Source organism: Hyaena hyaena, unplaced genomic scaffold (assembly GCF_003009895.1).
Source record: "Hyaena hyaena isolate Hyena2069 unplaced genomic scaffold, ASM300989v1 scaffold_704, whole genome shotgun sequence".
Taxonomy (NCBI): Eukaryota; Metazoa; Chordata; class Mammalia; order Carnivora; family Hyaenidae; genus Hyaena; species Hyaena hyaena.
In genome coordinates this window covers 928,476-955,387 of record NW_024081336.1, presented here as the reverse complement: position 1 = coordinate 955,387, position 26,912 = coordinate 928,476, and the positions used below count along the sequence as shown (strand labels likewise).

The 26,912-nt window shown below is 37.6% G+C and overlaps 1 protein-coding gene and 1 non-coding gene across 2 annotated transcripts in view; one reads left to right on the top strand and one right to left on the bottom strand.

Moving 5' to 3' along the window:
• The window catches only part of SLC2A13 (solute carrier family 2 member 13), a gene marked incomplete at its 5' end in the record, with an annotated part of 304,099 nt that overhangs the window by 62,752 nt on the left and 214,435 nt on the right, over nt 1-26,912 (top strand). The gene's annotated exons all lie outside the window — the stretch shown is intronic.
• On the bottom strand, nt 7,019-7,158 carry LOC120220535. Its single transcript, XR_005525604.1, has one exon. It is a non-coding gene; the product is annotated as a small nucleolar RNA SNORA67 (small nucleolar RNA).

Sequence of the window (26,912 nt, the reverse complement as noted above, 5' to 3'; positions counted from 1 at the left end):
TTTTGTGCCTTTCCCTCTCTCTTTTTCTGGGACTTCTGATGTGAATGTTAGTCCATGTAATGTCCTATAAATACCTTCAGCTGTCTTCACTTTTTTTCTTTTGCTCCGATTGAGTAAATTCTGCTGTATCTTTCAGTTGATTAATACTTTCTTCTGCTTCCTTTAGTCTGCTGTTGAACCCTTCTAATGTATTTTTCAGTTCAGTTATTGTCCTGTATTCTTTAGCTCTGGGACATCTGTTTGGTACATTTTTATATTTTTTATCTCATTTTTTTGAAGTTCTCACTGTGTTCATCTCTTCTTCTCCCCACTTTGATGAGCATCTTTATGACCATTACGTTGAACTCTTTATCAGGTAAATTATCTCTGTTTCATTAAGGCTTTTCCCTGAAGTTTTATCTTCTTCTTCCATTTAGAATATATTTCTCTGTTTTTTTCAGTTTTCTTGACTCTCTCTTGTTTTCTGTACAGTAGATAAAATAGCCTCTCCCAGTGTCGAAGGAGTGGCCTTGTGTAGGGAAGAAAACTTGTCTTTCATCTGTGTCCCAAATCTTTGTCTTATCTTCAACCTTTGTGCTTGTCCAAGCAGACTTTTATATTTTTAAAAATTTTTAACATTCACTTATCTTTGAGAGAGAGAGCACGCATGTGTGTGTGCAAGCAGGAGAGGGGCAAAGAGAGAGGGAGACACAGAATCCAAAGCAGGCTCCAGGCTCTGAGCTGTCTGCACAGAGCCCGATGCAGGGCTTAAACTCACAAACCATGAGGTCATTACATGAGCCGACTTCAGATGCTTAGCTGACTGAGCTACCCAGGCCCTCTGATCTTTCATATATTTTTTATTTATTTATTTATTTCTAGGAGAGAGAGAGAGAGAGACAGCGTGAGCAGGGGAGGGTCAGAGAGAGAGGGAGTCACAGACTGAAACAGNAGCGTGAGCAGGGGAGGGTCAGAGAGAGAGGGAGTCACAGACTGAAACAGGCTCCAGGCTCTGAGCTGGCAGTCAGCACAGAGCCCGAAGCGGGGCCTGAACCCACGAACTGCGAGATCATGACCTAAGCGAAAGTCGGCCACTTAACCGACTAAGCCACCCAGGCGCCCCGTGATCTTTCATATTTTTAATAGCTCTCTGTAGTTAAGGATATGCCAGGACCTGTCAGTGTCCCTAAGGGGAAGTTCTTAGCACCTAGATTCAGACTGACTAGAAGCCAGATCCTCAGGTAGCAGTTTTTAAAGTATGCAGATACATACAGTCTTGTGGGACTATAAACATAAATCCTGCTAGCCAGGTGACCTGGCAGTGTTCCCCTTGTGGCCATTATAGAAATTAGGGTTGTAGACAAGTGTATAAGCTCTTTCATGGAAGATACTGGGGAGCTGGAGGAAGGCAGAGTACCAAGATGGCCTCCATAGCCTGAGTTTCTTAGGAATACCTCTATAGTCCAGCAGGTATATGCCAAACCTACCCCTCAGGCCAAAGCTCCAGGGCAAACAGAGGCTTCCTTCATGAAAAGCCAGGGGTTGTGCCTAAATCTGCTGTCTGTGTAGTGCCCTGGGTGTAGCAGCCTATCAACAACTATTTCTCTGATTGCCGCAATCCCATAGGACTGAGAAAGACAAGTTCCCCTGCCCACCAGAGCCTGGAAGCCAAGGGGTATCCACTGGGCAGTGACTGCAGAAACCCTGATGCCAGATATAAAGACCAGGACATGAGCTCTGTGTAAAGCTCCTCCCCTAATCCCTAAACTTTCTCTGGAGCACAGCAGATATAGATTACAAAGATAGCTCCTTCCCTTCAAGGTCTCTGGAAAGGATTCAAGTCAGCCCATAGATGCTGCATATTTAATTAGAAGCCTGCACCTTAGGTCACAGCCATAATGATTACCTGATAGACCTTATTCACAGAAAGACTAAACTCCTGAGTCTGTTGCCTCTTGCTGTGCACTGGGGGAAGTAACTATTTATGAACTCTTTCTCTCATGGTTGGAGTCCTGTGGGACTTAAAATCATAAGCCCATGTATATGCTGCCTACAACAGATCCACTTTAGATGTAAGGACACACATAGACTGAAAGTGAAGGGATGGAACAAGATATTCTGTGTCAATGGAAACCAACAGAAAGCTGGAGTAGTGATACCAGACAAATTGAACTTTAAAGCAAAGACTCTAATAGACAAATATGGGTGTTACATAATGATAAAGGGCTCAACCCAACAGGAGGTTATAACATTTGTAACTATGTACCCAACATAGAGGAACTAAATATACAAAAGCAAATATTAATAGACTTAAAGGGTGAAATAGACAGCAATGCACTACTAGTGGGTGGGGGTTTTAATACCCCATTGACATCAGTGAATAAATCATCCAGACAGGAAAAACAGTAAGGAAAACATTGACCTGATATCGAAACCAGACAGGAATGCTACAGGAAAAGAAAATCCAGGCCAATATCCCTGAAGAACATAGATGCAAAAATCCTCAACAAAAAATTAGCACACTGAATTCAGCAGTGCATGAAAAGGGATCATACACAGTGATCAAGTGGGATATTTATTCCAGGGATTCACGGGTGGTTCAACATCTGTAAATCAATCAATGTGATATACCACATTTACAAATAGAAGGATAAAAATTATGTGGTCACATCAAAATGCAGAAAAGACATTTGACAAAATTCACCTTCCATTTATGAATAAAAATTGTTAACAAAAATGGGTATAGACTCCGTGTATACATAAGGGGATATATGACGAGGCCACAACTAATATTGTTCCTTTCAGGAACAAGACAAGGATGCCCACTCTTGTCACTTCTCTTCAACATAGTACTGGAAGTCCTTACTAGAAAAATTAGGCAAAAAAAAAAAGGAATAAAAGGCATCAAAATGGAAAAGGAATTAGCAAAACTCACTATTTGCAGATAGCATGATATGTTTAGAAAACCTTAAAGACTCCATCAAAAAACTGTTAGTACTAATAAATTAATTGAGTGAAGTTTCAGGAAAGAAAATCAGTACACAAAAATCTATTGTATTTCAATACACTGATAACAAACTTTCAGACAGACAAAATAATTCCATTTACAAATGCATCAAAAATAATAAATTTCCTTGGATAAATTTAGTCAAGCATGCGAAAGATCTGTATGCTGAAAACTGTGAGAGATTAATGGAGGAAATTGAAGAAGACACAAATAATGGAAAGATACACTTTGCTTATAAATTGGAGGAGTCAGTATTGTTAAAACGTCCATACTGTCCAAAGCAATGTGTAGATTCAGCCATTCACTCTGCCTTTGTCATTATGTTTGTCCTGCCTCCATTCTTTCTCTGCCTTGACCTTGGTTAGGTAGGGATGAGAAGAGCTTATGAGAACCACCCTGTGGTCTTCATGCCCCTCCCATTTTCAGGGCTGAATTTTGTGTCTTCTCCACTTACTCTACTCTTCACCCCTCCCTTACTTCCACCACAGTTCAAGTACCAGATGTAACGTTTCCAGCTGGGTTGTATGGATTAATTTCAGTCCCTTGTAAATATACCTGGGACAGGCTAGGAGCATTTAGGAGGGGAGCCAGATTTGCTTTGTGAATTGAATGTGTTTTTATGCAATTTTGAGTGGCCTTTCAACCCCTGAGGTGAATGATTTTATTTTACAGGTTGTAATTATATAGTAATTAACAATTATATAGTATTATTCTATGTTTGAAAGTTTGGGAATAATAATATTCACATCTATATGATGCCTGTAAATGCAACCATATTTATAAATAAGTAAATAAAATCATGTTTTAACTTTGGTAAAAAAAGGCATTTTTCAAAGAAATGGAACAAATAATCCCGAAATTTATATGGATCCACAAAAAGTCCCAAATAGGCAAAGTAGTTTTGAGATAGAATAAAACTAGAGGCATCATGCTCTCTGGTTCAGATTGTATGACGAAACTATAGTAAGTAAAACTGTATGGTATTGGCATAAAAACGGACCCATAAATCAAAGGAACAGAATAGAGAGCACAGAAATAAACACACAAATATATGGTCAATTAATTTACAGCAAAGGAGCCAAGAATATATAATGTGGAAAGGACAGTGTCTTCAATAAATGGTGTTAGGAAAACTGGACAGCCACATGCAGAAGAATGAAACTTGACCACCATTCTATATAGCATACTCAAAAATAGCAACACATTGAAGACTTGAATGTAAGACCTGAAATCGTGAAGCTCTTAGAAGACAACATTAGGTATAAGCTCCTTGACATAGGTCTTAGCAGTGATTATTATTTTTTTAATCTGACACTGACAGTAAAAGCAACGAAAGGAAAATTAAGTGGGACTCTATAATACTCAAAAGCTTCTGCATAGCAAACTATCAAGAAAATGAAAAGTCATCTTAATGAGATTAAATTTGCAAATCATTAATCTGATAAGGGGCTGATTCCAGCATACATAAAGACCTCAAAAAACTCAATAGTGAAAAACCAATCTGATTTTAAAATTGGAGGGGGGGTAAATCTGAATAGACATTTTCTCAAAGACTTACAAATAGCTAACAGGTACTTGAAAAGATGCTGAACGTCATTCATCATCATGGAACTGCAAATCAGAATCACAGTGAGATATCTATCACCTTATACCTATTAGAATGACTATTCAAAGGATAAGAAATAGCAAGTGTTAGCAGGGATGTGGAAGAGAATGAGTCCTTATGCACTGTTGATGGAAATATAAATTGTTTTGTCCACTGTGGAAACCAGTATGGAGTTTCCTCAAAAACATTAAAGTAGAACTACCATATAACCCAGCATTTTTGGGTATTTATCCAAAGAAGACCAAAACACTAACTCAAAAAGATATACACACCACATGCTCATTGTAACATTATTTACAGTAGCCAAGATATTGAAACTAAGTATCCATCAGTGAGTGAATGGATAAAGAAATTGTTTTATTTACACACACACACACATACACTGGAATATTTCCACCCACATAAAAGAATGAACTCTTGCCATTTGTGATAACATGTAAGGGCCTTCAGGGCATTATACAATGTGAAATAGGTCAGACAGATAAAGACAAATACAATGTGATCTCCTTAAAAACAAGTAATAATAATAATAGGGGCATGTGGGTGGATCAGTCGATGAAGTGTCCAACTTTGGCTCGGGTCATGATGTCACAGTTTGTTAGTTTGGGCCCAGTGTCAGGCTCTGTGCTGACAGCTCAGAGCCTGGAGCCTGCTTTGGATTCTGTGTCTCCCTCCCTCTCTGTCTCCCTCTTGCTCTCTCTCTCTCTCTCTCAGAAATAAATAAACATTTAAAAAGAAAAAACCCCTCATAGATTGGTAGTTGCTAGAGGTAGAGTGGATTAATGGGTAAAGAAATGGGTAAAGGAAATATTATTTTAAAAATAAAAAGCCTTTTCATGTACTGGTGATTTGTATTTATAACCTATAACCTAAAATTATTCATTGTAAAATACTTCCTTTGCCCATTTTCAGATAAAATATTTTTATATATAAAGTGATGGAATAAGCAAATATTTACTTAGCAAGCCAGAAACATGTTAACTGCTTTAATTTTTTTGTGAAGTACAGGAAGGTAGGAATAATAATGAAAAGAAGCTGCAATAATAATCACTCCAAATAATATAAAGCTTCTTTCTTTCTTTAGCACTTTGTTACTGAAAAACCTCCAGAAATTTCACTCTTGAAACTGCTAAAACATTTTTACCTTTTGATGATGTCACTCCACAGTAAGAATCATTAGGATTCGTAAGATTGACTACCTCATAGAAATGGTAATTCTTTATATTTGGCAGCTATTTCAAGTATCCCAACTCAAAATAAATTAAAAAATTTTTAATGTTCATTTATTTTTAAGAGAGAGAGAGCAGAGGAGGGGCAGAGAGAGAGAGGGAGACAGAGGATCTGAAGCAGGCTCTGCACTGACAGCACAAAGCCTGGTGTGGGGCTCGAACCCAGAAACCACAAGATCATGACCTGACCTGAAGTCAAATGCTTAACCAACTGAGCCACCCACCTGTCCCGAACTCAAAATGAATTTAATAGGGGAGACTCATCAGACAATCCTGGGGTTTATTTAGTGTGGAAGGAATATTTCTCAATGTTGGTTAGTAAGATGGAATGAGACAGATAAATATTATCCTACACATTGTTTCACATTGAGAATGTTTCAGTACTTGTATTGTTCAGAATATATTTCCCCCCCAGAATTTCTTATTTTGATGAAAAAGTTTGAACTGAAGGTAGGTGAGTGGGTAGATGTGAACAAGATGATTTTAAACTAAGCAGTTTAAATTATCTATGAAAAGTTTAATTTTTTTGTTCATTTTGTTTTGCTTTTTGTTTTTAAGTATCATCTATAAAAACATTCAGACAGGGCAGTACATAAACCTTGGAAATAACCTTATTTCTGTTTATATTTACAGTGTATACAGAATTTAAATCCCATGTAAAGATATGAATCTGCAGTTAAAGCTTCAATAGAATGCAAAAATATTGAGCATCACTAACAAATACACATGTTGTATTTCTGTTCTCAGTAACAGTACTTGTTCAGGATAGTGTAATAATAGATTTTTAAAATCTATCTTATCTTAAACCATTTTAATGAGCTTTGGGAATTGAAACATTTAAATCTCTGAACTTCCTCCCCTTTGGGTTCCCCTGGTCCCAGAGGTCCCAGAATTGGATGCTCACTGGACCCAGCAGCCCCCTCAACTGAGGGTAGCAACATTGAGGGGCATGTCCTCAGTGGCTTTGTTACTGTAGAAGGTTTCCATGTCCCAGGAGGTCCTCTTATGTCACTCTGTTGATAGCCACACTCTTATGGCTAAAATGTCTGCCATGACCAACTCTGGATATAGTTTTCCTTGTTGGTGGGGAAGTCATGGTGGATGGCTGAAGCAGTCTGTTACACATCTGAGTGTGGTTCGTGTCAAGAAAAATGAGAACTTCAGTGTGTGGATGGGGAGACAGAAGGACGTAGGCATATATGTAGGAAGTCAGAGGTCAAAAGGAAGCCTCACCTTACCCCCACAGACCTTGGGCATGCCAGATTTTATCCCAGGTTGCTGTGTTTCTGGGAGTTGGGAGTCACTAGTGGCACCTTGTAGAGGGGCTCACCTTGGAAGAACATGCTGTGTAACATCTGTGAGTGAGCAAATGGACATTTTGTGTCAGAGGATGGTAACGTGCCTGTGTGGGCATTATTGGAAGGTCGCTAATGTAATATTCTATTATGATCTTTTCTGCAAGCCTATGTAATTCTTTTAGAAGCTCTTACTGGTTTCATTGTTTCTTCCGTATGTATTGCTAACCTGCTGAGTCCCTTAGCCATGAGACTTGAAGAACCAGGGTCTCTAACTCATGTTTCCTCGCTTAATGTATTTGGGGGGTTATTTGTATTTGCTTTATATATTTTTAAAAGCCTCTTTCAATTCTTGTAGGTGTATAATAGGGTAGATACAAATAAATATAAATGTTACTTTATAAAAATGCTAATAGCCAGGGGGAAGGGAGAGGAACATGATCATTTATTACATTTGTGATGCTCATTTGATAAAAAAATTATCATTTGTTTGTAAGAAGTGCAGCTTTTCCTGGTGTTGAAACATGAAATCTGGTTTGCTCCAATTGTCCTTAGAAGCAGACATTGTGATGTATTAGGTCAGCTATTCAACAGGTTCTGTAAAATAGTAAAACTTAATTTCTTTCTTTTTTGCATATTATGATTAAAAGTCAGTTTCAAAAAATTTTATTGTGTAAAATTCTGAAGGATATACAATTCATTCTCCTTTAAAATTTGAGATATAGGGGTACCTGGGTGGCTCAGTTGGTTGAGCGCCCGACTTCAGCTCAGGTCATGATCTCACGGTCTGTGGGTTCGAGCCCCACATGAAGCTTTGTGCTGACAGCCAGCTCAGAGCCTGAAGCCTGCTTCTGATTCTGTGTCTCTGTCTCTCTCTGCCCCTCCCCAGCTCATGCTCTGTCTCACTCTGTCTCTCAAGAGTAAATAAATGTAAAAAAGAAATTAAAAAATAATAAAATTTGGGATATAAAATTGACCTTAAAATACTGTAGCATAAAATTGATCTTCACTTACTATATAGATAGTAGAAATTTTATCTCTGGATCAAGGCTGGCTGTTAGAAAGTAGTGTATTCCACATAACTTTGGCCCGTCAGCAATTTGCCTTTTCTCAACCAACAGAATATTATTACGTCACTGGCTTGCAGGAGAGTGAAAAATAATAAAATAAAAATGAAACCCCTTCCTAAGGCAGTCATGTAATCCTAGTCTATGTCATTACTGTTATTAATGTCTTTTGAAGTCTCCTATGTTTATCTTCCTTGAAAAACTTTGAACCCTTTGAGGTAAGGGACTATGTTATATTCTAAAAGTTTTAAGAACCTAGGAGAGTGCCTAGTTTGTGGCATATGCTCAGCAGTTTTGTTGTGTGATAGAAGTGAGTAATGAAGATAATTCCATAATCCCATTCATTAATTTTATTTTTCACAGTGCATGCTATTTGGAAATGTTATTTATTTTTATTATTCTTTTCGCCCATTTCATCACCTGTATTCAGTTGTGACTGGCGCTATCTCATTATTTATGTTTGAAATCCAGCAGTAGAGTGATGGACAGTTCAGGCTTTGGAGTCAGATTTGGGTGTGAATTGCAGCTCTGCCACATTTGAAATTTGGATTATTAAATATATTAACCTCACTTTTATCTCTGCATTTGTAAAATGGATGTGAAGTAGAACCCACTTCACAGAGTGGTTTGTGGATTCTTAGCCTGGCACATAATAAGTGCATGATAAAACAAGTTTTATCGTAGTTGACATTCAGATTGTTGACTTTCCCTTCCTGTTAAACAAGCCTAATTTCTTTAACCTGATTAATTAAAGTCTAGTTATACAATAGTTCAATTCTCCTTGATTTCAGTTAGCTGAAGAAATGTTTATGGCTTCTGGAAAATGCTAGTGGTAGATTAATATCATCTAGTTAATAGTGCCATCTTGTTACTAGGTTAAATTTTGCCTTGTGTTATTAATTATGGGAATTCCTTTTCTTGCTTTGACTGCTATCTTTTAAATGTTATATTTGTTGAAAAAATCAGAATTCTTTTTATTTCAGATTAAGTTCATTTTGTGGTTATATGCAGAATTTCAGCACATCCACTTTTATTTATAGACCTTTACCTCCCTGTGGTGCTAAAATAAAGTGAATTTTGCGAGGTTGTGGTTTCAATACCCTGAATGTCATTAAGTCCCAAAAATAAAGAGTGCAGGCTTAGATGTCAGAAGTCCTTCATTCTTATTTTTATTCCCTTGGTTATTAATTTGTGACCTTGGGTAAGTCATTTAACTTCACTCTTTTTTCATTTTCCTCATCTTTTCCTGCTTTCTTTACCTCACGGAATCTTTATGAGGATGAAATGAGAAAATATTGAGGGGTGGCAAAAACTGTAGAAGTCTAAGGTTATTTTTGTGTTAAGGCATCATTTTGTGATGTTAATTTTCTAGACAAGATCCTAACATAGGCTGAGGCAATGGAAGTGTGTCCGTTCACCTGACTTTTTTACCAGATCAATGTCAGAAATATTCAGGAACTGTGTTTAATGATTTTTTTATGGTTTCCTTTGAAAGAAAACTTGCAGAGTCATCCAGTAATAGCTTGTTATTTGTGTCCCCTTCCCAGCATTTGCTGCTACTCAAGCATTGTGGTTCATTTAGATGAAAGCCCAGCTTAAATAAACGCCAAAGTCAGCAGATAGAGCTGCAGGAACTTTCTGAGAACGGCTGAACATACCAGTGTTTGTCCTTTTAGTTTGTGAGCCCAGGAGACTTCTGTTTCCTCAGCCATGTTGATATTTATGTTTGTTAACATAATTACTCCTAACTGGCCATGCCCTCCTGCATTGTTTCCTTTCTTGGAAAGGACCTGGAGTTCATTGCAGCCTGGGCATGGAGCTGCTCCCTTTTAGCCTTTCTTAGTTCTTAGGGTTACACTGGGAGATCAAGTGGAAGCGGGTGGAGTGTTATGGGCTCAATTGTTTCCCTCCAGAATTTGTATGTTGACTTCTTAACTTCTGCGACCAGAGAACATGATTACATTTGGAGCTAGGGCAGAGGTAACCAAGGCAACTTCACTATGACTGGTACCCTGAGGAGAAGAGGATGGGACTCAGGGAGGCTCCTGCACAGAAGAAAGCCCAGGTGGAGACACTCAGAGAGAAGGTAGCCATCTACAAGTCAGGGAGAGGGCCTCCAGAGACACCAAACCTGCTGACACCTTGATCTCGGACTCGCAGCCTTCAGAACAGTGAAAAAAGAAATTTCTCTTGTTAAAGCCTCCCAGCCTGTGGTATTTTGTCGTGGCAGCTCTAGCAAACAAATAGATCCTTGGTGCTGGGCGTTCTCCACTGGGAGTGGAAGAGACACCACTGGGAGCCTTGAAAAACCTCCATAATCCATATGTAAATACAGTTGCAGTTTGAATTTAGTAGAGTTCACAGATTTTACACCTTATAAATTCATTTTTTTTAAAGGTAGAATTGATGGCAAAGCTGCTTTTAGGCACAAAAAAGACAAAGAGGACAGTATTTGAAATAGTTTATGTAAAAGCTTACTTTTACGAGTGCCTGGGCGGCTCAGTTGGTTGAGCGTCCGACTTGATAGGCGATCTTGTGGTTTCGTGGGTTCGTGCTCCATGTAGGGCCCTGGGCACTGACTGTGTGGCGCCTGCTTGGGAGTCTTCCTGTCTCCTGCGCTCTTTGCTCCCCCAGCCCCCACTGCCGCTTGCACACACTCTCTTTCAAAATAAATAAATAAACTTAAAAAAAAAAAAAAAAGCTTTTGCCTTGGGGCACCTGAGTGGCTCAGTTAGTTAAGCATCTGACTTCGGCTCAGGTCACGATCTCGTGGTCTGGAAGTTCCAGCCCCGCATCAGGCTCTGTGCTGACAGCTCAGAGCCTGGGGCCTGCTTCGGATTCTGTCTCCTTCTCTCTCTGCCCCTCCCCTGTTTGTACCTCTCTCTCTCAAAAAAATAAACATTAAAACATTTTCTTAACAAAAGATTTTATGTATTTCATATTTTGTAATACTTTTGTATTTAAAATTATGGAGCAATTGATACAAATAGCTTCACACTTCTTTAAGACACATATATACCCAAGGTAAGTTCTTTTGGTGTTTTTTTGTTGATTTTAAATCCTTACATTCCTATATTAGTAACTCAGAACCAGTGTTTTGATGTTAATATAAATGAAATAGTCTAAATTGTTTATGAAATTTTGGAGTGGGGGCGAAATCCTCTACTTCATTAATGATTTATACTTGGCTTAATTTTGATTTTTGAATATTGAATCCTATTCATATAGGTATTCACTGAAATGGCCATTTTTAAAACACAATACTGATACTGGCTTTTCACACATAGTGCTCTACAATTTTAAAATGCTTGCACATGCACAACATCATCCAATGCTCCAAAAATCTTTTGTAGTTAGCATTATTCTTTTAATTTTCTAGGAAATGATTCCCAGGGAGGTTAGGATACTTTCTCAGAGTCACACAGTGATTTCATGGATCCCATGTTTCCTGAGTCCCCACCCAGAGCTCTTTTTCTGTTTCTTAGACCCAGGGACACTGAGCCCCATGGACTGAGAGATGCATTTGATGTGTGTGTGCACATGTGCCTGTTTGTGAGTGTGTGTGTGTGTGTATTTCCCTTGTTTCTTGTTCTTCCCTTTGCTCTTCTGGTAATTGTGTGGCAAGTATTTTACTCTGGTAGTGGTGATGATGTACATGTTTTCTTTTGGAGTGCTCGTGTTCACATGAGCACACATGTATGTATGTGCAGTGGTATCAAAATATAACTTGAAGCAGTGGAAAGATTAGTCTTGTCATCTATAAGCATGGCTCATAGGAAGGGTGCAACTTCTGGCTTAAAAAAATATTTTAAGATGTGCGTAGCTGTTACTTCTTACTTTAGTGGATACCAGAATCTGTTTATAATAGTTAAAGGATAGGTCTCAAAATTTCTTTCTCTGGAAACACATCATCTGTAATCTTCTGCTCCTAAGGTAGACAACCTTTATGAGGGTTATGTGTTAGTATTCAGATCATTATTAAGCTAGCTCATTGTTCCCCAGGCCTAATACTAAATCCCTGTCTTTCACGTTTCCTAGCAACTGACTCACACGTGGAGGATGCAAAGGAAAGGCCATCAGGGACTTGCTCTGCATTTCTCAAACAGCATCTGAGACATAGTACCCAGACTACATTGTTTCTCTTCACTGTTTCTACTAAAAGCTTGCCTTTTATGTTTATTACCTTCTGAGAATGGTCATAGAGGATGAACGTGAAAAATTGAGTAGTGATGATAAAACATCAAAGTCAAATTATTGGAAATTTTCATTACTAGTAATATTTTTTAATAGTCATTGCTATTGATGTGTATCTTGAAATGATGGTTACTGGGATAAAGAGATGAAGTTCTGTTTTATAATTGAGAATTAGGGTCTTTATTATTATAAAGTTATTCCTCTTAGATGCCTAATAAGTACTTGTTCATAATTGTGAAATAAGATGCATCTTCAGTTTTTCATTTCCTTAAAGGAAGGGAGGACAGTGGACCATAAATATATTACATAAGTATGTGGATGTAACTCTTTGTGCACACACCTGTGAATTTTAAACCTTTTATTTTTTATTTATTTTTAATTTTTTTTCTTTTATTTATTTTTGAGACAGAGTCAGAGCACGAGTAGGGGAGACTCAGAGAGAGAGAGGGAGACACAGAATCTGAAACAGGCTCCAGGCTCTGAGCTGTCTGCACAGAGTCCGACGGGGGACCTGAGAGAACCTGAACCTGAGGGGAGAGAGGGTTTCATCTAGCATTACGGAGAGCATACTTGATGACTACCTGCAGTGATTGCAGGGAATCAAAACAGTTTGTAGTTCCTCAGCCAGTGAAACAATATTTTACAATGTTACAAACACAGGAAAGTTGTTTTTGAATGATGATAACAGCTGTTTATGAAAGGTATAACTAAACAAACGCCTAAATGAATTAATGAGTGAATTCTGAGGGGGAGCGACGGAAGGTGAGGTGCAGGAGGAGACGTGGAAGAATGCTGCAATGATGAAAAAAGAGAAAAGACTTGGACCTCCATGCCTGGGTTTGTAAATTTAATACATTTGAGACTAATTTGAGTATGTGTGCGGAGTTTGGATGTTTGGGAAGCACTAGTATTTTGGATTTTACTACAGCTTTATTTTAGAGACAGTTGGCATTGCTTAAAGTCTCTAAACTGTGATCACACAACGCGTGCACGAAGTATGGATGAGGATGTAGTGAAGTGTTTCTAGCACAGCTGCCACTAGGGGGCGATATAAAGCCCCAGCGTCACGTCTGGACAGATTGCAGGTATCTCTTTGCTTACTTTTGCCCGGTTTCTCCTAGCGCTATATCATCACAGCTACCATTTCCCAGACTTCATTCTTCTCTGGCACATGCTAAGATACTTGTCTTAGAACATGGTAAAACCAGACATATGAGCAATGACACAATCCAACTTGTACTTCTGATAACCTTAAGAACTCAATCAGGGAGGGGGAGCCTGGGTGGCTCAGTTGGTTAAACGCTGACTTCAGCTCAGGTCATGATCTTGCAGTTCGTGAGTTAAGCTCCATGTTGGGCTCTGCGCTGACAGCTTGAAGCAGCCTGCTTCAGAATCTGTGTGTGTCTCTCTCTCTGCCCCTCCCCTCCTTGCTCTCTGTCTCTCAGAAATGAATAGACATTAAAAAGAATTGTATTTAGGGGCGCCTGGGTGGCTTAGTCGGTTGAGCGTCCGACTTTCGCTTAGGTCATGGTCTCGCGGTTCATGGGTTTGAGCCCCGCGTCGGGCTCTGTGCTGACTGCCAGCTCAGAGCCTGGAGCCTGTTTCAGAGTCTGTGTCTCCCTCTCTCTCTGACCCTCCCCTGCTCATGCTGTCTCTCTCTCTCTCTCTCTCTCCCAGAAATAAATAAAAATATTTAAAAAATAAAGAATTTTATTTAAAAAAAAAAAAAACTCAATCAGGGAGAAATGCACTGCTAAAACAGGTGCCAGAAATAAAAGTCTTAACCTCTTATGAAAAAATTCATTTATTATTTGAATTTTATTTATACATTCATTGAGCATTAATTGGGTGCTCTGAGTGCTTGGCACCTATCAGACCCCAGGAAACTATGGAGAAAAGAGGTAAAGTCTCTTCTCTGTTAGAAGGAATTCACTTTCTAATGGGAAGATGAGAAATGTACAAGAAAATAAATATGTATAAGACAATTTCATGTAGTGACAGGTAATATTTGAGACATACGATTCCAGAATGGCCATAGATGTCTAGAATAGATGTATCACAGTGGAACTCTGAAGTCCTAGATGTTGAAAACTATTTTTTTCTCTTTGCTTATCTTTTAAAAATCAAAACTCTATGTTCAAGAAATAAAAAAAGAACTACCCTATGATTCATCAATTGCACTATTAGGTGTTTATCCTAAGGATACAAAATTATAGCTTTGAAGGGATAAATGCACCCCAGTGTTTATAACAGCCTTATCAACCATAGCCGATTTATGGAGAGAACACAAATGGCAAAGGAGATGTGGTGTGTGCGTGTGTGTGTAAATGTATGTATGCATATGCATGTATATATACACACTCATACATTCATACACATTGGAATATTACTTAGCCATCAAAAAGAATGAAATCTTGCCATTTGCCATGATATGGATGGAACTATAATGTATTATGCTAAGGGAAATAAGTCAGTTAGAGAAAGGCAAATACCATGTGATTTCATTCATATGTGGAATTTAAGAAACAAAACAGATGACCATAAGAGAAGTGGGCGGGGGGTGGGCGTGGGGAGAGAGGGGAAACAAATCACAAGAGACTCCTAATGATAGAGAACAAACTATGGGTTGAAGAAGGGAGGTGGGTGGGAGATGAGCTAGAAGGGTGATGGTACTAAGCACTTGTGATGAGCACTGGGTGCTGTACGTAAGTGATGAATCACTGAATTTTACTACTGAAACCAATGTTGCACTGTATGCTAACTAACTAGAATTTAAATAAAATTTTTTTTAAATTTTAAAATGTTTAAAAAATAAAATTAGATCTCTAGTCCAATCATGTAGGGAAAACACTAAGAGAATGAAATTGAACACTTGTGACAAAAATGTCAAGGAAATAGTAAACAGATTCCTTACTCTTGTAAGATCAGGTTTACATATTTAGAGCTTAATGCACCTTATGGTAATTTTCATCTTAAAATTTTATAAGGACTGTGGCAATTTTCTTATATGTTTTTAAATTTTTTAATTAAAAAAAAGTAATGTTTTTATTCTTTATTTTTGAGAGAGAGAAAGAGATAGAACATGAGCAGGGGAGGGACACATAGAAAGGGAGACTCAGAATTGGAAGCAGGCTCCAGGCTCTGACCTGTCAGCACAGAACCCAATGGGGGCTTGAACCCACAAACACTTAACCAGTTAAGCCATCCAGGCACCCCAGTTTTCTTATTTTAATCCATACCCTGATCTTTTTCTGAATCATGGGGATTCATTTCTTTTGGGGGGAGTTCTCTCAACTAGAAAGTTAATAGTCTTCCCTATGATTTTTTTTTTTAAGAGAGAGAGAGAGAGAAAGAGAATGAATAAATGAATCCCAAGCAGGCTCTAAGCTGTCAGTGCAGTGACTGACATGGGGCTTGAAGTCACAAACCGTGAGACCACAACCTGAGTGGAAATCAGGAGTCTGATGTTTAACTGACGGAGCCACCCAGGTGCCCATCCATATAATGTATTCTTGTGCTTCAAGATTTTGTGGAAAATGTGCATATGGCAGTGATATTTTTAGCCTTTTTCATGTCAGACAATCCTGAATCTTCTTTCAAGACTTAGTTTCAGTGTCATCTGTTTTGTGTAAATTTGTTTTTGGCATTCCCCATAACCAGCCAGAGCAGGATATCCATCTTTGATCATTCATTCATTCAGAAAATATTTTCAGTTGCCTGTTACTTACCAGGCACAGTTCTGGGCCCTGAAGATTTAGCAGTGAATGAAAGGAAGTCTTCTTAAAGTTTTCTTTCTAATGCGGAAAGGTGACCAATGAACATATAAACTGATGAATGGCAGGTGGTAATAAGATTAATGAGTAATGGTGATAAAAATTAACGAGCAGATGAAAGATGGTAGATGACAGTGGGACGGAGGGCTTACGCTTTTTTATTGGTTGATCCAGGAAGGTCAGAAAGGTGGCATGTGTTCAAAGAGCTAAAACAAGTGAGGAGTATAAACCATGCAGCATAGCTAAAGCTGAATTACTTGGAGAACTATAAGAGGTAGGGTCAGAAGGGCGGGTTAGGGAGGGACTGGAAGGATTTAGGCATTTATTCTGAAGGAGAAGGGAAGCCCCTGGAGGGTTGTGAGCAGAGGACTGGCCTGGCAGACTTGGGTTTATAAAGGCTCCTCAGGCTCCTTTGTTCTGAGTAGACTTGAGTGAGACAGTGGTTGTATCAGGTCCCTTAAATTGGAGGCTTTAGGAATAATCCAGGAACAAGAGACCTAGGCGTACATGACGGCCGTGGGGAAAGTGAGTAGCGGTAGAGTTTATAGTTGACGTGTTTACTTCTGCATTGGAAGTGAGGTACATAAGAAATCACGGAATTAAAGATGACCTGTGGTTTTTGCCTTGAGCATCCTGAAGGATGGGGTAGCCATTAATGGAGAAACACTGTGGGAGAAGCAGAGTATTCTTTTGGGCAAGGAAGTTGGGAGTTTACTTTAGACTTAGTTTGAGATGACTATAGACGTACAAGTGGAAAAATTGTGGGCAGTTTGATGAGCAAATTTTTGGTTCAGGAGACGGTGTATTTAGACATGTGAATTTGGGAATCATTGGTGTATAGGTGGTGTTTGAGATACTTGTATCAATTATAGCACTTCATCATTTCATCATTGTTGATGTATCTGGGTTAAGATCTTTCAGTACAGAGGCTGAATTTTACTTGACATTTTAGTATTTTGTTCATGGCAGCTTGGCTGTGGTGTGAGGCTGATTTTCTTGGGGAGTATGAGCAGCATAGTTTACTTACAGCCTTATCCAGAGAAAGACATTTCTCATAAAACTAAAAAGTTACAGTTTAAAAGCTACCAGAGGGGAAAATCGGGCTGTTAAATGTACAGTTTATGGTCAGAGCTAAAGATTTTATGATCTCTAAGTATTTAAATCTTGCTCTAAATTGCGGTTACCCTTGTGCCTTTGGGTAGAGCCCACCTCAGTACAGTCATAACGTAGGTGTGAGTGGCAGCTTTACTCCGGACTGATGCCCTGGAGAAATAAACCTCATGTAAACTTAGACTTATAGCCTGTTGGCAAGTACCATAGATAAGGCTGAGATTTATACTCTTTGAAATTGGTTGGCTTGATGATTATGACCTGACCTGGTACGCTTCCTTCCTTCCTTCCTTTCTTTTCTTTTTTTTTTTTCTTTTTTTGTCTGCTGCGGATTAAATAAAGAAATTGAAAGTATTTAGAAACTTTGGGGTGCCTAGGTGGCTCAGTTGGTTAAGCATCCAGCTGAAGCTCAGGTCATGATCTTACCATTCAGGAATTCAAGTCCCGAGTCAGGCTCTGTGTGGACAGCTCAGAGCCTGGAGCCTGCCTCGGATTCTGTGTCTCACTCTCTCTTTCTCCCCTGCCCCACTCACACTGTGTGTGTCTCTCAAAAATAAAAACAAAATATTAAAAAAATTAAAAATACTTGTATAGCAGTGGGCAATAATTTTATGTCTGTTGAATCTCATTAAACAGTCATATGAATCTCATGTCTATTACTCATCTTTTTTCATTTTATTCTAGTAATTTGCTTTATTGTATTTAACAAAATATCAGTCTGCAACAAATTGGAATTTTTTAAAAAAATCAGTCCATCACACTTAGTTTGAGGAACAGCATAAAGGTTTATTATATCAGAAAGCACTTCACTAATTGATGACTCTGCTAAATAAGTAATTCTCACAGGAAGCGGAGTGGATCATAATGTAGCCAGCAGGCATGATTAGTATTTCCAGAAAATGTGTTTACTTTGAAAAAAAATTCTTCACTCCACTTTTCATGCCATGACTTATTGATGGGAATATGATATGGCAGCATGAAAAGAGGTATAGAAGCACTCACTGTACTACTACAAGGAATGTCAAAGAATTAGGGATTTCTTTACTACTTTGTTGATCTCAAATCTGACATTTTGGTGGGTAGATTATAAAATAAACCATATTTATATGAAATATTTATATTCATCTTGAATGTCTATATATATTTATATAAAATAAACAACCAGATTATTAAAAAAACTGCTGGGTTTTGTAAATACTTCCTTTTAGCATCCAAACTTTAGGTGTGTCTTTATACATCAGTATGTTTTATGGCTTTCTAGAAGCATTCTGATCTGCAACCCATCTATGCACCATATACTTAACCTTGTTTCTTAGCTTCTGGAACATTTTTACTCCTTTCATTTATCTTTCTGACAACTCAAAAGGAAGTTATCAGGAGACACACTGTAAATTAATAGTCATTTTGGTCCGTTCCTTAATACTCTTCTTAACCATTATTACCTCTCATGAATAATTTTATTTCATTTTTATTAAATAAGTTATGGTAATATGCCTCAAAGGATGCAATTAATCGCTAACATGGTGATTTCCGAAAAAGAAGATGAACGGATATGAGGAATAGAAGTAAAGGAAAGCTGTAGGGATTGTATCAAACCATATGACAGTAAGAAACAGCAGGATGCGTATATACACAGCAAAGCCCTGGGAAGACCACAAGTGCAGTGGCTTCTTCTAGGCTGTGAGTTTTGAGAAGGTCTCCCCTTGCTATTTATTATCTTGGAATTTCCTAGATTACCAACATTAACTGCATATTGTTATTACTATTATTATAGAAAATTTTTTTTACATGTAGCTCTACCCTGAGCATATAAGTAAGGTCAGATAAGCATGTTGGTGGGTTTGGTATTCTGGTTTTGATGTTCTTGGTTTTAGAGTGTAAAAGCTACTGTCAAACTCTTCTTTCTCAGTGATTTTCCTAGTGATTGGCTATAGATCCCTTCTTTGGTCTTTGTAAAGCTATATGGTAGCAAATCTCGGCCGGTTAATGAGCTTGGGAAAAGCTATTTGTCTAAGGGCTGTTTGTTTTGCTCCTTAGTAAGCCGTAAAGATGCTGAGAAAAATCTCTCAATCCCTCTAGAATACTTCCAATTTTAGTGAACAGGGGCATTAGCCACTTAAAAAATTAAGTGAGAGAAACTATTGGCTCCCCTTTATGAAACATTACCCAAAAAAGTGTTTTGATTAAAAAACAATCACCCTAAAAATAGTGAATGGAATATATTCACTGGATGTTAAGAATCCAGAATTTTTGCATTAAACCTTCATAATTACCAGTGGTAATGATTTTCCAATAATTTCCTTTCTCTGTGTATAGTATAGCAAATTGTATACTAGTTTCAGTACCAGAAATTTACATTTGAATTGGGCAGAAACAAAAGGTAAATAAAAAATTATTTTGGTATCCTTTTTCTTCATTAAGCCCCGTATTTATAAAGAGGTTACATTTATTATTGCTCTATTATCCTATTTTATAAACAGCTTATTAAACAGAAAGTGTGGCTGTAAAAGTAAAAGTTCCCTAACCAGCCAAGAAGAATTTGCCCATTTTCTCATTTGGGGGAGTGGCACGGTAGTTCAGAGATGCTGCCAGTTGTTGCTCACAGTACTTCTAATTTTTTTAGAATTGCCTCGAGAGCCAGTTCTTGAGTCACAAAGCAATATGTTCCATTTACTCAACAAAAATTTACTGACTGCTTATTTGTATCAGTTCTCTCTAGATGGTAGATACATGGTAGCAACAAAACCACATGTTTATGAGCCCCCCCCAAACCTAACAGTGCAGAAGGGAAAACCATAATGGAACCACATTAAATATTCCTACTAGTAGTACTAAGATCCCCACAGAAAGGAAACGTGCTTATGAAAAATAATTTAGAAAAGAAGGGAGTGGGTAAGGAAGGCAAAGGATGAACAGTAGGTGAGCATAACTGATTAATGTATAGATAACTTCTTTTATATCTCAAATGCTTTTATTCAGCTAAAAGCCGTTTTCCAACAAGGCTTGCCTCTGAATGACTCCACTCCCTTTGCATTTTTTTTTTTTTTTTTTGCAAAGGATAAAGATTTATGATCACTGAGTGCATTCAAAGTATGCTACTGGTTCTGAACATGGTCCTGAAAGATTTCCAAAAATATTTTGACCTGTAAATTCATCACCAAAATAATTCTGTAACCTTCCCATGGTGACTCTCAAAGAAACAGGTTTATAAGTTTGATAGGTTTCTTCAAAAATCAGCCACATCACTTTATAACCATTCTTAATGGAATGAAAATTAGAAAGAACCTGTACCTCTTTTTAGAGAAACCTTTTCCACTGCTTTTTCTTCTAGAGAAAAACAGAAGTTTCTTCTGAGACAGAATAATCTCTGTATTCATGAATGAAGTTCTTTTTGGCTCAGTTGCTTGTTCAATGTCTAAATGAAAGTAGAGAAATAGTTTGATATGTGGTAAGATTAGAGTCTTTTTTCAACTTTGAAGTCAAGTAAGCATTGACCTTAGCATGTCCTAGCTGTTTGATCTTTGGAAAGTTACTTGACCTCTCTGAGTCTTTGTTTTCTAATCTGCCAGATGAGATTAATACTATCAACTTCTTAGGTGGCAGTGCAGGTTAATTTCCATAGAGCTTGAATCAAGTAGTTGTCATGTATTATTAGCTCATGCCAACCTTGCTCTCTCCAGTCTCTTCAAACCTCACTTTTACCACAGATGTCCAACCTAATGAAATCCAGTCATGAGCTTAAAATACACATGTTGTTTTCATACTTTCCTTTCTGTTTTTTTTTTTTTAATTTGATATTGAGTACAAAAACATGTTAATGTATTACACAACATATATTAGCATAGCAGTGGAAGAGTTAGGGGCAGAGAAAGACAACATATTTGAGTTTTTCGAGAAGGAGATTTTATTCTCAATCTAGTGATAAGGCCACAAAGCTTCAAGAGATGTGTCTAAAAGGTGGGAGTTTTGGCTTTTGTAGTTAGAAGGTATTCAGTGAAAAAGTCTTACATAAAATATTTCACAAGGTAGGTCAGTTTGGCTTCTCACCTTCAAATGATACATTTCCCATCAAAAGTTAAAACATTATTATAAGTAAAAACACCAAAAATAACATTTATAAATGAAGCATTGTAACTTGGAATGAATCATGGAGCTATTAAGTGTGTTCACATATAGTCTTCTTCAGCTTGAATAGGTCTTTCCTGTTCTTGGGTCTCGAGTCATTAATTCACCCTTCATGGCTCTTATGAAGAGCCATGGTAACTGCCATCCATAGTGTGAGCTTCTTGAGGGCAAGGACCATGTCTCATTTATCTTTGGACCTGTCACTTAGTATAGAGTTCTTTTTAGTGATGACAATAAGTTGCATTTGATGGGAATAAGTAAAAAGAACTTACTTTAGTGCTGTCATAATAGGTATCTAAGACAATTGTCTAAGGGAACAGCTATCTTAAGGTCTTTTTTTTTTTTTTTTTAGCCTTATTAGAATATAGAAGATGAAGTCCTGGGCAGGGCTGACACCCAGTGACAGCAGTGCCTTCTTTGTGAGTCACATTTTTGAATGATGTTGTCACTGTTGCAATGTATGAGTTATTATATTGGGCACATAGCTTAGAAGGGAGTGCTACTGGTCTGTTATTAGTATACATAATTATTTAGAGTGTTCAAATTTAGGAATATGGTTTGACATTTATTTACGTCTTGTGATTTATAAACAAATTTGCATTATTGAACACTGGTATACTCCGACTCTTTAGAATTGCTCTATCCATTTGTGATGCATGTTAACAGAAAAGGAAATAAAAACAGTTGCATTTAAAGAGCTACATCTGTTCTGTGCATGGGTTGTTTGAAGTTTGGAAAGCTATTCTGATCAAATGAATAAATCTTCATCCAGACAGGTGGCTTACTTGAATACTTATAACTTATTTTCAGATGCCCCCCTGGGAAATCTTACATTTGGCTGCAATCTCTAAGCTGTTGTATCTGCCAAGCATAGGCTGGGAATGGAAAGTTTCAATTAAAATTAATAGGACTTGTCATGGAGAAATTTAGAGAATTTCCACTACTCTTCAGTGACACCAATATAGTAAAAATGTAGGCATTGTCCAAGCAGTCACTTGAATAAAGCTATTACATGGACTTAGTTTTGTACAGGAATTCAGAATGCAGTTAGATTATCTTTAAAAGGATGTATGTGGTGAAAATTACTATGTTGGTTTAATGTTAGTGAGTACAGAATTTTCTCAGAGGCCTCCCTAGGCATTATTTTCTTCCTATTCCATAGCAAATTAACAAAGGGTAAGCCAGATGGAGGAAGGTGATTTTGTTTTTCTTTCCCTCAGTTTTCTAAAATTGTATTTAGCAAAATGTATACAGTTTGCTTAAGGGAAATTTGCTTTCCAAATCTGTTAAATAGTTGTCTTTCTAAACTGGAGGCACTTGTAAAAAAGAATCACTCTAGTGAGTAGCAGTTAAGCCCTTTCCAGGCATAGCAAAGTATTTGGTCATGTGACACAATGGATGAATCTTGGAGAGAAAGAATATGTTTTTTGATGCTGGAATGAGTTTTTAAGATTTCTGAATGGTAGAATAATATTGAGGTATAATTCAGTTATAACATATAAAAGTATCTGAACACAAAACATTTGATTAATTCAGTATTTAGGAAATGTTGACAAAAAATGAATTTTGTTTCAGTGTTCTGTGGAAAATTATGTAAAGTTTTACAAAGAAGATTTATAGTGTAATCACATTATAAGGGGAATAGGAATTATTTATCAAAATTCATAATGTAAGGCTTCTCAGTTTATAAGCAATGATATTCAGTGACAGTCATCATTTTTCTGTGCCATTTTTCTAAAATTGTACAAATTGCTATATAATGATACCTTAATAAATTTGAACATGTCTTGAAAAATCTGTAGCATTTACATTTAGATTCTCAGAGAAGAAGTGCTTCAAATATACTGGAAGATAACACAGAGACTAATGAAAACTTTAGGAAACAACGTGAAGCTTTTTAAAATACAGTCACATGCATGTACATGCTAGAACTCAGGACAGGGAGCTAGAAGCTGTTGAGTGCACACATCATTTCACTCCGTGTGATCATCACCCTGCTTTATAGCTGATGGCACTGATTGCATCAGCATCATTAGTAAGAACATGAGTTGAGGCCAGATATGGCCTTGAGTCTTCTTTGTGCCATTCATAATTCTGTGGGGGGCCTTGGGCAAGCTGTTGAATTGGAGCTGTAGGAGAATATATTGGTTAAGAGGAGGGGCTTTGGAAGCAGGTCCTCAAATAAGTCCTTGCTCTACCCGGTAGCAATTGTGTGATCTGTGAAATGATAACAGTTGCCCCATGTGTGTGGTTACAACTTAATGACGTGTATAAAGAAGTTGACATACTTTGTGGAGTATACTGAGTGCTGAATAAATTATGTCAATGATGAGGATAATGCTGCTGGCAAGGGTGTGGGAGGGCAGAGCTCATAAAGAAACCCAGGCACGTTTATTGCCAGAACACATGCTTTTTCCACTGACTCTGATTCTGAAAGAGATCAGAAGAATGGTATGGAAATGTGCCTTGAATCCAAAGCAGTTGTAGGTTTTGAAGCTGAAGAATTCTTTTAACACACATGTAATGCACGGAATGTCCTGGGGATAGGCATTAGACTCTAGGACCCCAGCTGCATAGAAATTAGTCTAGTAAGGGAGATAAACAGTAAACAAGAAAACAAATAAAAACATAACCTGATTTCCGATAGCCGTGAGTGCTATGAAAAAAAGGCAGCCTAAGTGGATAATTTAACTGACAGGTGTGAGAATAAGAAGACTCTAGTTGCTTAAGCAGCTGGATGAATGGAGACTATTTTGTGCAAAGGGGAATGCTGAAGGAGAAGTGAATTGCTGGGGAGCCAAGCACTGTTTTGACTAGCATAATTTGAGATGTCAGTTAGATATTCAAGTGCAGAGGTGAAGTCAGAAGTTGGGTTTGTGAGTCTGGAACTCAGAGGTGGGGTTGGCATGGCAGTGTCATGGGGGTCATGGAGGTAGGAGGAGATCTACGGGGAATGCAAACATGGAGGGAAAAGGAGAGATCTGGGCCCCAAGGCATTCCAAAGTTTGGATGTCAGCTAGAGGAGCAGTAAAGGATCCAGCAAAGGAGATTGAGCAGGGCATCTAGTGACATAGGAGTAAAACCAGGAGAAAGTGGTTTTTGGAAGCTAGTGATGAAAGTGTTTCAGGAAGGAAGGGAGGGACGGAGGAGAAAACAACTATTTCCCGATGTTGCTGATAGTTTAGGTTTGATGATTGAATTTGCAAATTGGATCCTTTACAAGGACGATTTCAGTGGATCAGTGGGGATGAAAGCCTACTTAGAATGGGATTGGGGAGAGAATAGGAGGTAGGAAGTGGAGATGCAAAGTCTAGATGATTCTTAAGGAGATTTCTGTGAAGTAGGGCAGAAAAATTAGGTATAAACTAGAATGTGATATGTTTTCTTTAAGGTTGATTTTTCAGTTTCATAGATGATACTACATCAGGGTTATATGCTAATGAGAAGGACCCAGTAGATAGAGGAAACTGACTTTGGGATAGAGGGAAGGATAATTATTATAAGAGCAATGTTCTCCACAGGCTCAAACGGATAGAATTCAGATCAAAAGTACAGACGTTAGCCTTGTACCAGGGGGTATGGCAGAGCATATGGGTCAAGATACAGAGAGATTGCTGTTGTGGTGAGAAGATGAATTAGTTCTCTTCTAATTGCTTCTGTTTTCTCAGGGAAATAAGAACTGAGGTCATTAGCAAGTGCAATATAATGGATGAGTCATGTTAATTAACCAGCATCTGCATACACTGCATTCTTGGGCAGCAGGCTCTTGGGAGATATGTTTCCCAACAGAAGGTCTTTGGGCTTTGAGGGTTGTGTTCCCTGCCCTACTTTAGCTATAAATGCTTTTCTTGTGTTTTTATCTTGTGATTCTTAGAGATTTCAGTTGAGCAGTGAAGTGTGGGTGAAAGGAAGAAGAGCTTACTTTATACTTTAAGTTTTTCACTATGTGTTGTCAGATAATTTCCTAAGAAGTAGGGCATCATAGTCAGTCTGTATGCATACAGTGTTTTCATTTTTCATTGTAAGCATGTGCATTACTCCAAATTCCAATATAAATCATAATGCTTGATAACTATAAATAGTATTTATAGTGAGTCAGAAGGTCATGAGAGGAATCACCTATGAATCTATTCACTACAATTAAAAAAAAAAAAAAAAGCTATAGCATAGGGATTTTTATACAGCCACAGATGCTGACATGACCTGAGCCAATTCTGAAATGATGAGAATAAGTTATGCTTGATAAACTTCTTGTACCTTTAGACAAAGATGGTGACATTTCAAATTGTCTATTAATATCAGACCTTAAAAGAAATAAATGTTTATTAGATGAAAAATATTTAAAGGAGAGATTTTGTATGAACCAAATTATTTTTAATTCAGCTTGATAATCGATCAGTGAACATTACCTGAAAGCCACAGTGAGAAAATAGACATATGTATAACAAATGGACTCAGCAAGAAGGGACTTAAATTAACCTAGTGGTAGCTAAAGAAGTGTGTGAAAGTAGTCATTGTACAAGTCAAAATAAAGTGATGTAAGAGGAGTGTGAAAAGTAGGAGCAAGCTAGTAATTCTGACATTTGAGTCAGATTAGGGAAGACCGACTCCATGGATAAGATATTATTTGAGCTAGACCTCAGAGGATGGGTAGAACTTTGGAAGAGAGATTTAGGACTGGTCTAAACATTCCAGGAACATGAAGAACTTGAAATAGGGCATAGAGGTATGGCAGTGTATGTGTGCCTCTGAGTGGTGACAAGTTGACTGTGTCATTGTGGGAGATTTGAAACCGGGGGCCAGATTACTTTGAGCACCATAATAAGAAGTCTTTAAGTATTGGGGCAACATTGAAGTTGTGACTTGAAGAAAGGAGTGAAATGATTATGGCTGCTTATTAGTTTGATTATTCGCCACCAATATTGTGGGCTGAAACTAAGGGATAATCTGAAGACACTTGACAAGCATGTTTGTTGATCTAACCCAAGGTAGGATATAAGGAGCAAAGAGAAAACAAAAAAGAACTGGTATTCCTAGAAGGAGTTTTGTTTTCACCTTTTCCAAAAAAGAGACACAGAGCAGGGATATCCTATTTATTTTTATGTGTATAACTGGGATTTAATGATTTGATGCTGAATTTGTTGAGTACCTACAGTTGTTCTACATTATTTGATTGCTTGGTTGTTTGGTTATATCTTGACTTATTTCCTAAATGATTTTAGGGAGCTTATAGAAAATACATTCATGAAAGTGGAACTAAAATAAAAGTCAAAACATAATGATATGGGAAAATAAGAATTAGAAGAGAAAGTTAACACCAGGGTAGAACTAAGATATATGTTATTGACCATAGAGGTATAGACACTTAGCGACAATTGGTTCCATATTTGATTTGAGCCTCCTGGTTGCCATAACTGCAAGGAAAATGCAATCAGCTGTATGATTCTCATTGTCCATGAAGGGAGAAAATGAAATAATACTTATACTGGTATTTACATATTTTCTTTTTTCTTTTTTTTTTTTTTTT